The 16,209-nt window shown below is 36.7% G+C and overlaps 2 long non-coding RNA genes across 3 annotated transcripts; both read left to right on the plus strand.

Moving 5' to 3' along the window:
- Nucleotides 1–145: 145 nt before the first annotated feature.
- LOC122196210 (uncharacterized) lies at nucleotides 146–2,805 on the plus strand. Its single transcript, XR_008226419.1, has 2 exons — nucleotides 146–574; nucleotides 1,257–2,805. It is a non-coding gene; the product is annotated as an uncharacterized LOC122196210 (long non-coding RNA).
- A 3,652-nt stretch (nucleotides 2,806–6,457) lies between these two features.
- LOC122195912 (uncharacterized) lies at nucleotides 6,458–15,501 on the plus strand. 2 transcript variants are annotated; one of them, XR_008226994.1, is made up of 3 exons: nucleotides 6,458–6,942; nucleotides 7,625–13,310; nucleotides 15,374–15,501. It is a non-coding gene; the product is annotated as an uncharacterized LOC122195912 (long non-coding RNA). The 2 variants fall into 2 exon arrangements; XR_008226993.1 differs by having other exon boundaries at nucleotides 13,994–15,487.
- The last annotated feature ends 708 nt before the right edge of the window (nucleotides 15,502–16,209 follow it).

The following is a 16,209-nucleotide window of genomic DNA, read 5'->3' on the forward strand; positions in this document are numbered from 1 at the left end:
GACGCACGGATCCCGATGCACCCGATTTTGTGTGTTTTTGAGCGATTAATGAATGAACATACAATCCAATGTGGGACCCACTAGGCTTGTACGAACCAAAATATCCAGCTCATTCTGACCCCTTACCCACGTATTCTTCCTTCATCCTATACTCTATCATCTTGCTTACACTCTTTCTAAATGGTACAAAGCATGGGTTGTGATTTGATAGAAGGTATGGATCATATGAGAGTGTATGTGTGTGTTCGTGGCTATAAAAGGGAGCCTTGGATCCTCATGTTCCTCACAAAACTTCCAGCTATCTTCTCTTCCTCCAAAACGTCCCTATCTCTCTCTAAAACCACCTTCCATCTCTTTCCCGGTTTACCACCAAGAACACCCAAAAACCACCATCCTAACACCACCAATTCACCATCATTCTACTACCTTAACCTTCCTTATAACCCCTTGTTCATGAACACATACCTAGCCTCCTTACCTCACTATTTTGCATATCAAAAGGAGGAAGAGACACGAAGTCAGCCACCACGCTGCCACCCATCGCCACCTCCTGTTTATTTTTTTTGCTGCCGCTGTAAGTAACGATCACCCCCACCACCATTTTTAATTTGTACGTCCTTTGTGTTTCTCGTTCGTAAACTATCATAAGCAAATACCATAATTTACTTTTTATCATTTTTTTTGTATGATGCATACGCGTTGATCACAGGAAGGTGATCAAACCGGGTTAAAATCTTTACAAAACAAGTAGAAACTCCAAACTTGCATTTAAAATAAACACTTTTAGTCCTTCTTCCCTTCCAAATTAATTATTTACACCCTCCCTTGGATATTTCTATCAAAATTGGTCCCATCGATTTTGTTTTAAATACATGCCATTGATTTTGATAGTAAGTGATTCAAACATATACCAAACTTGCATTTCCAAATTAATTCAATATAGCCATTTCGAAAATCCTTTGCAAATCTAGTCCAAAAGCTTTAAATTCACAACCGATCACTTAAAAAATTGTGAAAATAAGTCCAGATCAATAAATTTTCATTTCATTTATTTACATGGCAACCCTCTCATGGGTTTTATTTACAAAAGAAATCCAACGACAAACATAGAAATTAAAGAAATCATTTTAACCTTTATTTGGAAATTATTAACAAACTTAGTCTCATTTAAATTATTTAAATTAGAAGATGGGTCATGTGCTTTAGTTAAAATACCAATTAACCTTTCCCTTATTAATTTAAGTTAATATTTCTAGGAAACTAAATAAATCTTGACGGTTCGTTATCAAAGCGACACTTCTCGGTTTCTCGCATCAAATACTCGAAACAAATCATCAACCACCCTTTAAGGTGAGTGTTACGGCCCCACTTTTACATATTTTCGTGGAGGGGAATACATGTAGTACTTGTATATCTAGTATATATCTATTTTCTAAATACTTTGTTTAAACATACAACACTGCCGTTTTTATGCAATATAATTCACAAAAAAAATATTGTTTATCACGCTACTACTTACGGTACGTGTAGTAAGTAATATTTACCATACAAAATACACACAAAAAAAATATCATTGTTTTGTGTAAATACTTTACCAGTTTTAGAAATAATTGTTTAAACGCTTACATGTTAAGTAAACAAAATCGTTTTAAACCTCAATACTTTTATATGTTTTTTTGTTAAGATAATACGATTAATAAAAATATCATATACGTTCCGACAAAAATTGTGCTAAAACTGTATAGTCGGTTATCAACTTGGTAGTCAAATTATACCTCATACATACATAGAAAAATATAAGTTTATATAGTTATAAATGTATTGTACTCTTCAATGTGTACGCTTATCAAATATACTTGTCAATTACCTGTTTATCCGTATCTGTGGTTGTTAAGTTCAACCTTGGCAGATAACTTCATCCGTATATCCGTATGTCTGGTTCTGACAAAAATATATAGGTTTATACGTTTATACAAGTTATAGAACTTGTATCTTAGGCTCATACATGTGCTTGTGTACACTATACTAAGTTTGTCAACTGTTTAAACAAGTATCGTACACTTTATATGTATGATTATCAAGTATACTTGTTGTTTATCCGTATCTGTGATTATTAAGTTCAACCTTGGCAGATAATTTTATCCGTATATCCGTATGTTTGTTTATCCGTATCTGCGGTTGTGAATTACAACCTTGGCAGAAAACTTTCTTCGTTACCCGTACAACTATGGATTTGGTTGCTTTCAAACAAAATTTTAAGTATGGAATTATTTATGGAACATAACGTTTTGGCTTCAAAGATTCATTTCAAACACAATTTTAAGTATGGGATTACTTATGGAACATAACGTTTTGGCTTCAAAGATTCATTACAAACACAGTTTTAAGTATGGAATTACTTATGAAACATAACATTTTGGCTTTCAAAGATTCATTACAAACACAGTTTTACGTATGGGTTTACTTATACAAACTATACATTTTGTCTTTTAAAGACTCATTGCAAACACTGTTTAACTGTTGTTATACATACAAAGATAATACTTTTTAGACATACTAAAAGTATTACTGCGTTAGCAGAAAACCTGTGACACTCACCAACCTTTGTGTTGACTTTCAAACTTACATGTATTCTTAGGGGATCATCAGACAGGCTTTCAGGAAGAAGATTAGTCGTGGATTGCAGACGATCTAGCTAGCTTGTTCCTGTTATTTGTTTATCTGTTAAAGGCAACTAATGTACTATTATTATCTGTAAGAACCCTGTATTCAAACTTAATGATGGAATACAAATGCTATTTTGTTTATCGTTGTACTTGTGCTATATATTCAGTTTATCTGTGATCCATGAACTCAGTCCCGCTCCCGGCATGTTCCGCCTTGGCCGGGGGTGTGACAGAATGGTATCAGAGCTAAATTGGCTATAGAGAACTCGTATCCTCGAAAGAGGAATACAACTATAGCAGACTAGCTTCTAATAAAAGTATTATTAATAATAACATTATTTCTCGACTACTTATGCCGTTTGATGTCCGGCCATCGTCTGTACTCGGTATTCGGGAAGAACAAACAAAATTTAATAATACTACAAACCCCACCAACCATAATATATAAGAGTTTATATATACTCTGGCCCACGATGAGAACACTTAATAAAATTTTAACATCCCTTCAACTAAAACTACCAACTCAACCCTTTAGGTCAGACGCCTCAATTAGGTTTAGTACCGTACATAAGTCATACCATAAATAAATCTGGAATGCGCTCCTATGTTATTTATAGTCAGGCCGGTGCACAACCAACCCTGAGCAAGGAGTCTGACAGACTACAACGGTTGAATGTTTTAGAGATTGAAGGATGTTCTCCAGATTCGCTACAGCAACCTAGTACCTTAGAATCCACACATACATTTTAAAACACTTACAATTCATTAGCAATTAAGGTCCCCTTTCTATCCTTTCGAAATCTAAAGGATTTCTAAACCAAGCACCTTTTCCTTATCATTTGGAAATCTAGAGGATTTCTAAATCAATCCTCTTTTTCTTATAATTTATAGGATATCACAAGCAAACTATATCATAAAATGCATCCCATGCATACTTGTTAGGACTTTATCGTATTAACAAAACTTAACATGTTCGTTTTAAACATATTAGGAGATGGCCCCACGAAAGCAACCGGGAGTTCGTCCACTGCCAACTCCCCGAGGCAACTCGAGGAGAACCCCACCAATAACTCAAACATCAGTGGAAACGCCAAACCAGGGAGGAGACCCAGAAGTAACAAATGTAAACCAAACATTCCAAATGAATTCCGCCATGATGCAGAACATGCTCGCACAAGGAATTGCTACGGCTTTGGCAGCATACGAGGCAGCCCGAAATGGAAACACTGGAAATAGTGGAAGTGGCACTACCGCAACTCACCAAAGCAACACCAGACACTGCTCCTATAAGGATTTCATGAGCTGCAAACCTCGACCCTTCTACGGCACTGAAGGAGTTGTTGGGTTATCCCGTTGGATGGAAAAGACTAAGGTTGTCTTCCACATCAGTGCTTTCCCCGATGACTGTAGGGTTAAGTACGCTACCTGCACGTTGATGGACTCCGCCTTAACTTGGTGGAATAACCATGCGAAGTCCATGGGAATCGCTGAAGCTTATGCCATGGGTTGGGAATCACTGAAGCAACTAATGACCAAGGAGTATTGTCCCCGACAGGAGATACAAGCTCTAGAGCAAGACCTATGGAACCTTGTCATGAAAGGATCAGAAGTAGCTGCCTAGACCTCTCGATTCAATGACCTTGCAAACCTTTTCCCAGGAATGGTGACCCCGGAAGACAGGAAGATTGAAAGGTACATCTGGGGCCTAGCTTCACCTGTTCAAGGTCTGGCGACGACATCCAAACCCTCCACTTTCGATAGTGCTAAGCAATTAGCCTATCAGTTGAGTGGACAGTGTGTCCGACAGGGTACCATGAACCCACCGGCAGAGAAGAAGAACACTGGAGGCACCAAAAGGAAGTTTCATGGGGAAAAAAGGAGGAATCCAAGCATCACAAGGTTGAACCAGAACCATTAGCTGTCTACGCCGCAGTTACCAACACTCCCACACCAACTAAGTCCTACTCTGGGACTTTACCTCATTGTATAAAGTGCAATTTCCATCATGTCGGAAATTACAGGGAGGTGATCTGCAACAAGTGTAACATGAGAGGTCACATCTCGAGGTACTGTAGAAGAAACCCAACCACTACGGCAGAAGTAAGTCGTAACTGTTACGAGTGCAATCAGCCATGGCATTTTAGGATGGACTGCCCACAACTAAAGAAACAAGGTGGCAATGGAAGGGTACTTATGATCACAGTAGGAGAGGCTCTTTCGGAACCACGTGTGGTTATTGGTACGTTTCATAACAACAATGTTTAGGTCTCGGTATTTATTAATACTAGTGCTAATTAAAGTTTTATCGACCATAGGTTTCAAAACGCGACTAAACATGAAACCTATGCAGTAGCTATAACAAAAAGTACTTGCTAGTTGCCTTATCACCCAAGTTAATCATGCCATTCACATAGAAACTAAGGACCCTTGCTGGTAATCTATGCTTGCTAAATTTATACGTTAGGGTTGTATATAATTAAGATTCTACAGACTTAGGATTTGTGATTCCGCTTTACTTCCTGTTCCTTGTTTGGTTGTGGGCTTAGAGTAGAATCACTTATTCGACTGTCTATTCAATCTTGCTTATATACGACTTATATTCACCAAGGGAATGTAGAAGGACCGGCCAGGGATCATGCGCCACGTAAGTACATTACTATTTATCGATATGGCAAAAGTACTCCCTAGTTGCTTTCTCACCTGAATTAATCACATCATTCATATAGAAACTAAGGACCCTTGCTGGTAATCTATAATTGCTAAGTGTATAAGTTGGGGTTATATATAATTAAGATTCTAAAGACTTAGGATTTGTGATTCCACCTTACTTCCTGTTCCTTGTTTGGTTGTGGGCTTAGGGTAGAATCACTTATTCGACAGTCTGTTCGATCTTGATTATATACGACTTGTATACACCAAACGATTATAGAAGGACCAGGCAGGGATCATGTACCATGAGATTACATTACTATTTATCGAAGCCCTAGTACTACCAGTACCAACTTAATTTCGGGACAAAATTTCCTATAACGGGGAGGTAATGTGACAACCCGAAATTTAGGGCTACTATTATAACCGTCAATCTATCCATGAATCTCTTGTTTATCCGAATTACTGATTTTTAATGCACCTAAAGTAAAACAAATAATTTTATTCCATTTATTATATGATGTCATATGATACATTGCTTCCGAGTGTGTAAATCGTCAACATAATCAAACCGCTTAAATGACAACGTTAATCAATGCGTCTGAAAAACTGAAATTTTGCATTAAGCAGTTCTGAGAAAAAAAAACATTAAAATATTATAGTAAATGTTCCCCTATTTCCGAAAATATAAAGAATGTCTAAAACGGAGTTCGTATGCAAAAGATACGACAATTTTAAGAAAACAGACAGTAAAACATTGATTTTCTTTAACCGCGTAAAACCGAATCGATCTGTTGAGGCACTTACACTTTGCCGACAGGATTTCCGAGGGCGTTTTCGGACTCAGACTATAGTCTATTATTTAATTTCACACTCGAAATAATTTTTACGAAAATATTCACAAAAGTCGCGAAAACGGACACCGCGAGCCGTTTAAACGCAAAACTTTAAATGCGATTTCCCGGAGTTCCGTAACTCCAAAAATTAATCCGTTTAATGTTTTGGAATCCTTGAATTAAACTCTATCTAAAGGTATTTTCTAAAAATATTCTCGACGCACGGATCCCGATGCACCCGATTTTGTGTGTTTTTGAGCAATTAATGAATGAACATACAACCCAATGTGGGACCCACTAGGCTTGTACGAACCAAAATATCCAGCTCATTCTCACCCCTTACCCACGTATTCTTCCTTCATCCTATACTCTATCATCTTGCTTACACTCTTTCTAAATGGTACAAAGCATGGGTTGTGATTTGATAGAAGGTATGGATCATATGAGAGTGTATGTGTGTGTTCGTGGCTATAAAAGGGAGCCTTGGATCCTCATGTTCCTCACAAAACTTCCAGCTATCTTCTCTTCCTCTAAAACGTCCCTATCTCTCTCTAAAACCACCTTCCATCTCTTTCCCGGTTTACCACCAAGAACACCCAAAAACCACCATCCTAACACCACCAATTCACCATCATTCTACTACCTTAACCTTCCTTATAACCCCTTGTTCATGAACACATACCTAGCCTCCTTACCTCACTATTTTCCATATCAAAAGGAGGAAGAGACACGAAGTCAGCCACCACGCTGCCACCCATCGCCACCTCCTGTTTATTTTTTTTGCTGCCGCTGTAAGTAACGATCACCCCCACCACCATTTTTAATTTGTACGTCCTTTGTGTTTCTCGTTCGTAAACTATCATAAACAAATACCATAATTTACTTTTTATCATTTTTTTGTATGATACATACGCGTTGATCACAGGAAGGTGATCAAACCGGGTTAAAATCTTTACAAAACAAGTAGAAACTCCAAACTTGCATTTAAAATAAACACTTTTAGTCCTTCTTCCATTCCAAATTAATTATTTACACCCTCCCTTGGATATTGCTATCAAAATTGGTCCCATCGATTTTGTTTTAAATACATGCCATCGATTTTGATAGTAAGTGATTCAAACATATACCAAACTTGCATTTCCATATTAATTCAATATAGCCATTTCGAAAATCCTTTGCAAATCTAGTCCAAAAGCTTTAAATTCACAACCGATCACTCAAAAAATTGTGAAAATAAGTCCAGATCAATAAATTTTCATTTCATTTATTTACATGGCAACCCTCTCATGGGTTTTATTTACAAAAGAAATCCAACGACAAACATAGAAATTAAAGAAATCATTTTAACCTTTATTTGGAAATTATTAACAAACTTAGTTTCATTTAAATTATTTAAATTAGAAGATGGGTCATGTGCTTTAGTTAAAAATACCAATTAACCTTTCCCTTATTAATTTAAGTTAATATTTCTAGGAAACTAAATAAATCTTGACGGTTCGTTATCAAAGCGACACTTCTCGGTTTCTCGCATCAAATACTCGAAACAAATCATCAACCACCCTTTAAGGTGAGTGTTACGGCCCCACTTTTACATATTTTCGTGGAGGGGAATACAGGTAGTACTTGTATATCTAGTATATATCTATTTTCAAAATACTTTGTTTAAACATACAACACTGCCGTTTTTATGCAATATAATTCACAAAAAGAATATTGTTTATCACGCTACTACTTACGGTACGTGTAGTAAGTAATATTTACCATACAAAATACACACAAAAAAAATATCATTGTTTTGTGTAAATACTTTACCAGTTTTAGAAATAATTGTTTAAACGCTTACATGTTAAGTAAACAAAATCGTTTTAAACCTCAATACTTTTATATGTTATTTTGTTAAGATAATACGATTAATAAAAATATCATATACGTTCCGACAAAAATTGTGCTAAAACTGTATAGTCGGTTATCAACTTGGTAGTCTAATTATACCTCATACATACATAGAAACATATAAGTTTATATAGTTATAAATGTATTGTACTCTTCAATGTGTACGCTTATCAAATATACTTGTCAATTACCTGTTTATCCGTATCTGTGGTTGTTAAGTTCAACCTTGGCAGATAACTTCATCCGTATATCCGTATGTCTGTTTATGACAAAAATATATAGGTTTATACGTTTATACAAGTTATAGAACTTGTATCTTAGGCTCATACATGTGCTTGTGTACACTATACTAAGTTTGTCAACTGTTTAAACAAGTATCGTACACTTTATATGTATGATTATCAAATATACTTGTTGTTTATCCGTATCTGCGATTATTAAGTTCAACCTTGGCAGATAATTGTATCCGTATATGCGTATGTTTGTTTATCCGTCTCTGCGGTTGTGAATTACAACCTTGGCAGAAAACTTTCTTCGTTACCCGTATAACCATGGATTTGGTTGCTTTCAAACAAAATTTTAAGTATGGAATTACTTATGGAACATAACGTTTTGGCTTCAAAGATTCATTTCAAACACAATTTTAAGTATGGGATTACTTATGGAACATAACGTTTTGGCTTCAAAGATTCATTACAAACACAGTTTTAAGTATGGAATTACTTATGAAACATAACATTTTGGCTTTCAAAGATTCATTACAAACACAGTTTTACGTATGGGTTTACTTATACAAACTATACATTTTGTCTTTTAAAGACTCATTGCAAACACTGTTTAACTGTTGTTATACATACAAAGATAATACTTTTTAGACATACTAAAAGTATTACTGCGTTAGCAGAAAACCTATGACACTCACCAACCTTTGTGTTGAATTTCAAACTTACATGTATTCTTAGGGGATCATCAGACAGGCTTTCAGGAAGAAGATTAGTCGTGGATTGCAGACGATCTAGCTAGCTTGTTCCTGTTATTTGTTTATCTGTTAAAGGCAACTAATGTACTATTATTATCTGTAAGAACCCTGTATTCAAACTTAATGAAAGAATACAAATGCTATTTTGTTTATCGTTGTACTTGTGCTATATATTCAGTTTATCTGTGATCCATGAACTCAGTCCCGCTCCCGGCGTGTTCCGCCTTGGCCGGGGGTGTGACAGAATGGTATCAGAGCTAAATTGGCTATAGAGAACTCGTATCCTCGAAAGAGGAATACAACTATAGCAGACTAGCTTCTAATAAAAGTATTATTAATAATAACATTATTTCTCGACTACTTATGCCGTTTGATGTCCGGCCATCGTCTGTACTCGGTATTCGGGAAGAACAAACAAAATTTAATAATACTACAAACCCCACCAACCATAATATATAAGAGTTTATATATACTCTGGCCCACGATGAGAACACTTAATAAAATTTTAACATCCCTTCAACTAAAACTACAACTCAACCCTTTAGGTCAGACGCCTCAATTAGGGTTAGTACCGTACATAAGTCATACCATAAATAAATCTGGAATGCGCACCTATGTTATTTATGGTCAGGCCGGTGCACAACCAACCCTGAGCAAGGAGTCTGACAGACTACAACGGTTGAATGTTTTAGAGATTGAAGGATGTTCTCCAGATTCGCTACAGCAACCTAGTACCTTAGAATCCATACATACATTTTAAAACACTTACAATTCATTAGCAATTAAGGTCCCCTTTCTATCCTTTCGAAATCTAAAGGATTTCTAAACCAAGCACCTTTTCCTTATCATTTGGAAATCTAGAGGATTTCTAAATCAATCCTCTTTTTGTTATAATTTATAGGATATCACAAGCAAACTATATCATAAAATGCATCCCATGCATACTTGTTAGGACTTTATAGTATTAACAAAACTTAACATGTTCGTTTTAAACATATTAGGAGATGGCCCCACGAAAGCAACCGGGAGTTCGTCCACCGCCAACTCCCCGAGGCAACTCGAGGAGAACCCCACCAATAACTCAAACATCAGTGGAAACGCCAAACCAGGGAGGAGACCCAGAAGTAACAAATGTAAACCAAACATTCCAAATGAATTCCGCCATGATGCTGAACATGCTCGCACAAGGAATTGCTACGGCTTTGGCAGCATACGAGGCAGCCCGAAATGGAAACACTGGAAATAGTGGAAGTGACACTACCGCAACTCACCAACGCAACACCAAACACTGCTCCTATAAGGATTTCATGAGCTGCAAACCTCGACCCTTCTACGGCACTGAAGGAGTTGTTGGGTTATCCCGTTGGATGGAAAAGACTGAGGATGTCTTCCACATCAGTGCTTGACCCGATGACTGTAGGGTTAAGTACGCTACCTGCACGTTGATGGACTCCGCCTTAACTTGGTGGAATAACCATGCGAAGTCCATGGGAATCGCTGAAGCTTATGCCATGGGTTGGGAATCACTGAAGCAACTAATGACCAAGGAGTATTGTCCCTGACAGGAGATACAAGCTCTAGAGCAAGACCTTTGGAACCTTGTCATGAAAGGATCAGAAGTAGCTGCCTACACCTCTCGATTCAATGACCTTGCAAACCTTTGCCCAGGAATGGTGACCCCGGAAGACAGGAAGATTGAAAGGTACATCTGGAGCCTAGCTTCACCTGTTCAAGGTCTGGTGACGGCATCCAAACCCTCCACTTTCGATAGTGCTAAGCAATTAGCCTATCAGTTGAGTGGACAGTGTGTCCGGCAGCGTACCATGAACCCACCGGCAGAGAAGAAGAAGACTGGAGGCACAAAAAGGAAGTTTCATGGGGAAACAAAGGAGGAATCCAAGCATCACAAGGTTGAACCAGAACCATTAGCTGTCTACGCCGCAGTTACCAACACTCCCACACCAACTAAGTCCTACTCTGGGACTTTACCTCATTGTATAAAGTGCAATTTCCATCATGTCGGAAATTACAGGGAGGTGATCTGCAACAAGTGTAACATGAGAGGTCACATCTCGAGGTACTGTAGAAGAAACCCAACCACTACGGCAGAAGTAAGTCGTAACTGTTACGAGTGCAATCAGCCAGGGCATTTTAGGAAGGATTACCCACAACTAAAGAACCAAGGTGGCAATGGAAGGGTACTTATGATCACAGTAGGAGAGGCTCTTTCGGAACCACTTGTGGCTATTGGTACGTTTCATAACAACAATGTTTAGGCCTCGGTATTTATTAATCCTAGTGCTAATTAAAGTTTTATCGACCATTGGTTTCAAAACGCGACTAAACATGAAACCTATGCAGTAGCTATAACAAAAAGTACTTGCTAGTTGCCTTATCACCCAAGTTAATCATGCCATTCACATAGAAACTAAGGACCCTTGCTGGTAATCTATGCTTGCTAAATTTATACGTTAGGGTTGTATATAATTAAGATTCTACAGACTTAGGATTTGTGATTCCGCTTTACTTCCTGTTCCTTGTTTGGTTGTGGGCTTAGAGTAGAATCACTTATTCGACTGTCTATTCAATCTTGCTTATATACGACTTATATTCACCAAGGGAATGTAGAAGGACCGGCCAGGGATCATGCGCCACGTAAGTACATTACTATTTATCGATATGGCAAAAGTACTCCCTAGTTGCTTTCTCACCTGAATTAATCACATCATTCATATAGAAACTAAGGACCCTTGCTGGTAATCTATAATTGCTAAGTGTATAAGTTGGGGTTATATATAATTAAGATTCTAAAGACTTAGGATTTGTGATTCCACCTTACTTCCTGTTCCTTGTTTGGTTGTGGGCTTAGGGTAGAATCACTTATTCGACAGTCTGTTCGATCTTGATTATATACGACTTGTATACACCAAACGATTATAGAAGGACCAGGCAGGGATCATGTACCATGAGATTACATTACTATTTATCGAAGCCCTAGTACTACCAGTACCAACTTAATTTCGGGACAAAATTTCCTTTAACGGGGAGGTAATGTGACAACCCGAAATTTAGGGCTACTATTATAACCGTCAATCTATCCATGAATCTCTTGTTTATCCGAATTACTGATTTTTAATGCACCTAAAGTAAAACAAATAATTTTATTCCATTTATTATATGATGTCATATGATACATTGCTTCCGAGTGTGTAAATCGTCAACATAATCAAACCGCTTAAATGACAACGTTAATCAATGCGTCTGAAAAACTGAAATTTTGCATTAAGTAGTTTTGAGAAAAAAAAACATTAAAATATTATAGTAAATGTTCCCCTATTTCCGAAAATATAAAGAATGTCTAAAACGGAGTTTGTATGCAAAAGATACGACAGTTTTAAGAAAACAGACAGTAAAACACTGTTTTTCTTTAACCGCGTAAAACCGAATCGATCCGTTGACGCACTTACACTTTGCCGACAGGATTTCCGAGGGCGTTTTCGGACTCAGACTATAGTCTATTATTTAATTTCACACTCGAAATAATTTTTACGAAAATATTCACAAAAGTCGCGAAAACGGACACCGCGAGCCGTTTAAACGCAAAACTTTAAATGCGATTTCCCGGAGTTCCGTAACTCCAAAAATTAATCAGTTTAATGTTTTGGAATCCTTGAATTAAACTCTATCTAAAGGTATTTTCTAAAAATATTCTCGACGCACAGATCCCGATGCACCCGATTTTGTGTGTTTTTGAGCAATTAATGAATGAACATACAACCCAATGTGGGACCCACTAGGCTTGTACGAACCAAAATATCCAGCTCATTCTCACCCCTTACCCACGTATTCTTCCTTCATCCTATACTCTATCATCTTGCTTACACTCTTTCTAAATGATACAAAGCATGGGTTGTGATTTGATAGAAGGTATGGATCATATGAGAGTGTATGTGTGTGTTTATGGCTATAAAAGGGAGCCTTGGATCCTCATGTTCCTCACAAAACTTCCAGCTATCTTCTCTTCCTCTAAAACGTCCCTATCTCTCTCTAAAACCACCTTCCAGCTCTTTCCCGGTTTACCACCAAGAACACCCAAAAACCACCATCCTAACACCACCAATTCACCATCATTCTACTACCTTAACCCTCCTTATAACCCCTTGTTCATGAACACATACCTAGCCTCCTTACCTCACTGTTTTCCAGATCAAAAGGAGGAAGAGACACGAAGTCAGCCACCACGCTGCCACCCATCGCCACCTCCTGTTTATTTTTTTTGCTGCCGCTGTAAGTAACGATCATCCCCACCACCATTTTTAATTTGTACGTCCTTTGTTTTTCTCGTTCGTAAACTATCATAAACAAATACCATAATTTACTTTTTATCATTTTTTTTTGTATGATACATACGCGTTGATCACAGGAAGGTGATCAAACCGGGTTAAAATCTTTACAAAACAAGTAGAAACTCCAAACTTGCATTTAAAATAAACACTTTTAGTCCTTCTTCCATTCCAAATTAATTATTTACACCCTCCCTTTGATATTGCTATCAAAATTGGTCCCATCGATTTTGTTTTAAATACATGCCATCGATTTTGATAGTAAGTGATTCAAACATATACCAAACTTGCATTTCCAAATTAAGTCAATATAGCCATTTCGAAAATCCTTGGCAAATCTAGTTCAAAAGCTTTAAATTCACAACCGATCACTCGAAAAATTGTGAAAATAAGTCCAGATCAATAAATTTTCATTTCATTTATTTACATGGAAACCCTCTCATGGGTTTTATTTACAAAATAAATCCAACGACAAACATAGAAATTAAATAAATCATTTTAACCTTTATTTGGAAATTATTAACAAACTTAGTCTCATTTAAATTATTTAAATTAGAAGATGGGTCATGTGCTTTAGTTAAAATACCAATTAACCTTTCCTTTATTAATTTAAGTTAATATTTCTAGGAAACTAAATAAATCTTGACGGTTCGTTATCAAAGCGACACTTCTCGGTTTCTCGCATCAAATACTCGAAATAAATCATCAACCACCCTTTAAGGTGAGTGTTACGGCCCCACTTTTACATATTTTCGTGGAGGGGAATACATGTAGTACTTGTATATCTAGTATATATCTATTTTCTAAATACTTTGTTTAAACATACAACACTGCCGTTTTTATGCAATATAATTCACAAAAAAAATATTATTTATCACGCTACTACTTACGGTACGTGTACTAAGTAATATTTACCATACAAAATACACAAAAAAAATATCATTGTTTTGTGTAAATACTTTACCAGTTTTAGAAATAATTGTTTAAACGCTTACATGTTAAGTAAACAAAATCGTTTTAAACCTCAATACTTTTATATGTTATTTTGTTAAGATAATACGATTAATAAAAATATCATATACGTTCCAACAAAAATTGTGCTAAAACTGTATAGCCGGTTATCAACTTGGTAGTCTAATTATACCTCATACATACATAGAAACATATAAGTTTATATAGTTATAAAAGTATTGTACTCTTCAATGTGTACGCTTATCAATATACTTGTCAATTACCTGTTTATCCGTATCTGTGGTTGTTAAGTTCAACCTTGGCAGATAACTTCATCCGTATATCCGTATGTCTGTTTATGACAAAAATATGTAGGTTTATACGTTTATACAAGTTATAGAACTTCTATCCTAGGCTCATACATGTGCTTGTGTACACTATACTAAGTTTTGTCAACTGTTTAAACAAGTATCGTACACTTTATATGTATGATTATCAAATATACTTGTTGTTTATCCGTATCTGCGGTTGTTAAGTTCAACCTTGGCAGATAATTGTATCCGTATATCCGTATGTTTGTTTATCCGTATCTGCGGTTGTGAATTACAACCTTGGCAGAAAACTTTCTTCGTTACCCGTACAACCATGGATTTGGTTGCTTTCAAACAAAATTTTAAGTATGGAATTACTTATGGAACATAACGTTTTAGCTTCAAAGATTCATTTCAAACACAATTTTAAGTATGGGATTACTTATGGAACATAATGTTTTGGCTTCAAAGATTCATTACAAACACAGTTTTAAGTATGGAATTACTTATGAAACATAACGTTTTGGCTTTCAAAGATTCATTACAAACACAGTTTTACGTATGGGTTTACTTATACAAACTATACATTTTGGCTTTTAAAGACTCATTGCAAACACTGTTTAACTGTTGTTATACATACAAAGATAATACTTTTTAGACTTACTAAAAGTATTACTACGTTAGCAGAAAACCTATGACACTCACCAACCTTTGTGTTGACTTTCAAACTTACATGTATTCTTAGGGGATCATCAGACAGGCTTTCAAGAAGAAGATTAGTCGTGGATTGCAGACGATCTAGCTAGCTTGTTCCTGTTATTTGTTTATCTGTTAAAGGCAACTACTGTACTATTATTATCTGTAAGAACCCTGTATTCAAACTTAATGATGAAATACAAATGCTATTTTGTTTATCGTTGTACGTGTGCTATATATTCAGTTTATTTGTGATCCATGAACTCAGTCCCGCTCCCGGCGTGTTCCGCCTTGGCCGGGGGTGTGACACTCTTGGGCCACCATGGCTTCCTTGTAGTTGTTAGGTTTATCCAAATTTATCAGTGCGCTATCACTGATAAACGTATCACCTTCACTTGTTATATGAAAACCATACAACACAGGTAGAACACTAACTCTACTGGAACGTCTCAGAGGTAAGGGCTCATCAACTGGTTCAATAGGAGTCTCATCCTCAGGTTGAGCGCTAGTTGTAGAGGTTCCTTCATCGCTTAACTCTTGAAGCTCTTCAAGGTCAATTTGCCTCCCACTATCCTCTTGGCATATGAGTTCTCTTTCACGAAAGACGCTCATTCACGCTATAAAGACCACGTTCTCACTAGGTCTATAAAAAAAAGATAAAAAGGATTTATGTGGGTAGCCGATGAAAGTACAATGCTCACTACGAGGTTCGAGCTTGTCGTGAGTCTCTTGTCCTACGAAAGCCTTGCAACCCAAAACCTTGATATGCGCTAATGAGGGAACCTTCCATGTCCACATTTCGTGAGGTGTTTTGGCAACCTTCTTAGTTAGGAATAGATTAAGGATATGGACGGTAGTCTCTAAGGCATACCCCTAGAATGAGAT

This window comes from Lactuca sativa, chromosome 9 (genome assembly GCF_002870075.4).
Source record: "Lactuca sativa cultivar Salinas chromosome 9, Lsat_Salinas_v11, whole genome shotgun sequence".
NCBI lineage: Eukaryota > Viridiplantae > Streptophyta > Magnoliopsida > Asterales > Asteraceae > Lactuca > Lactuca sativa.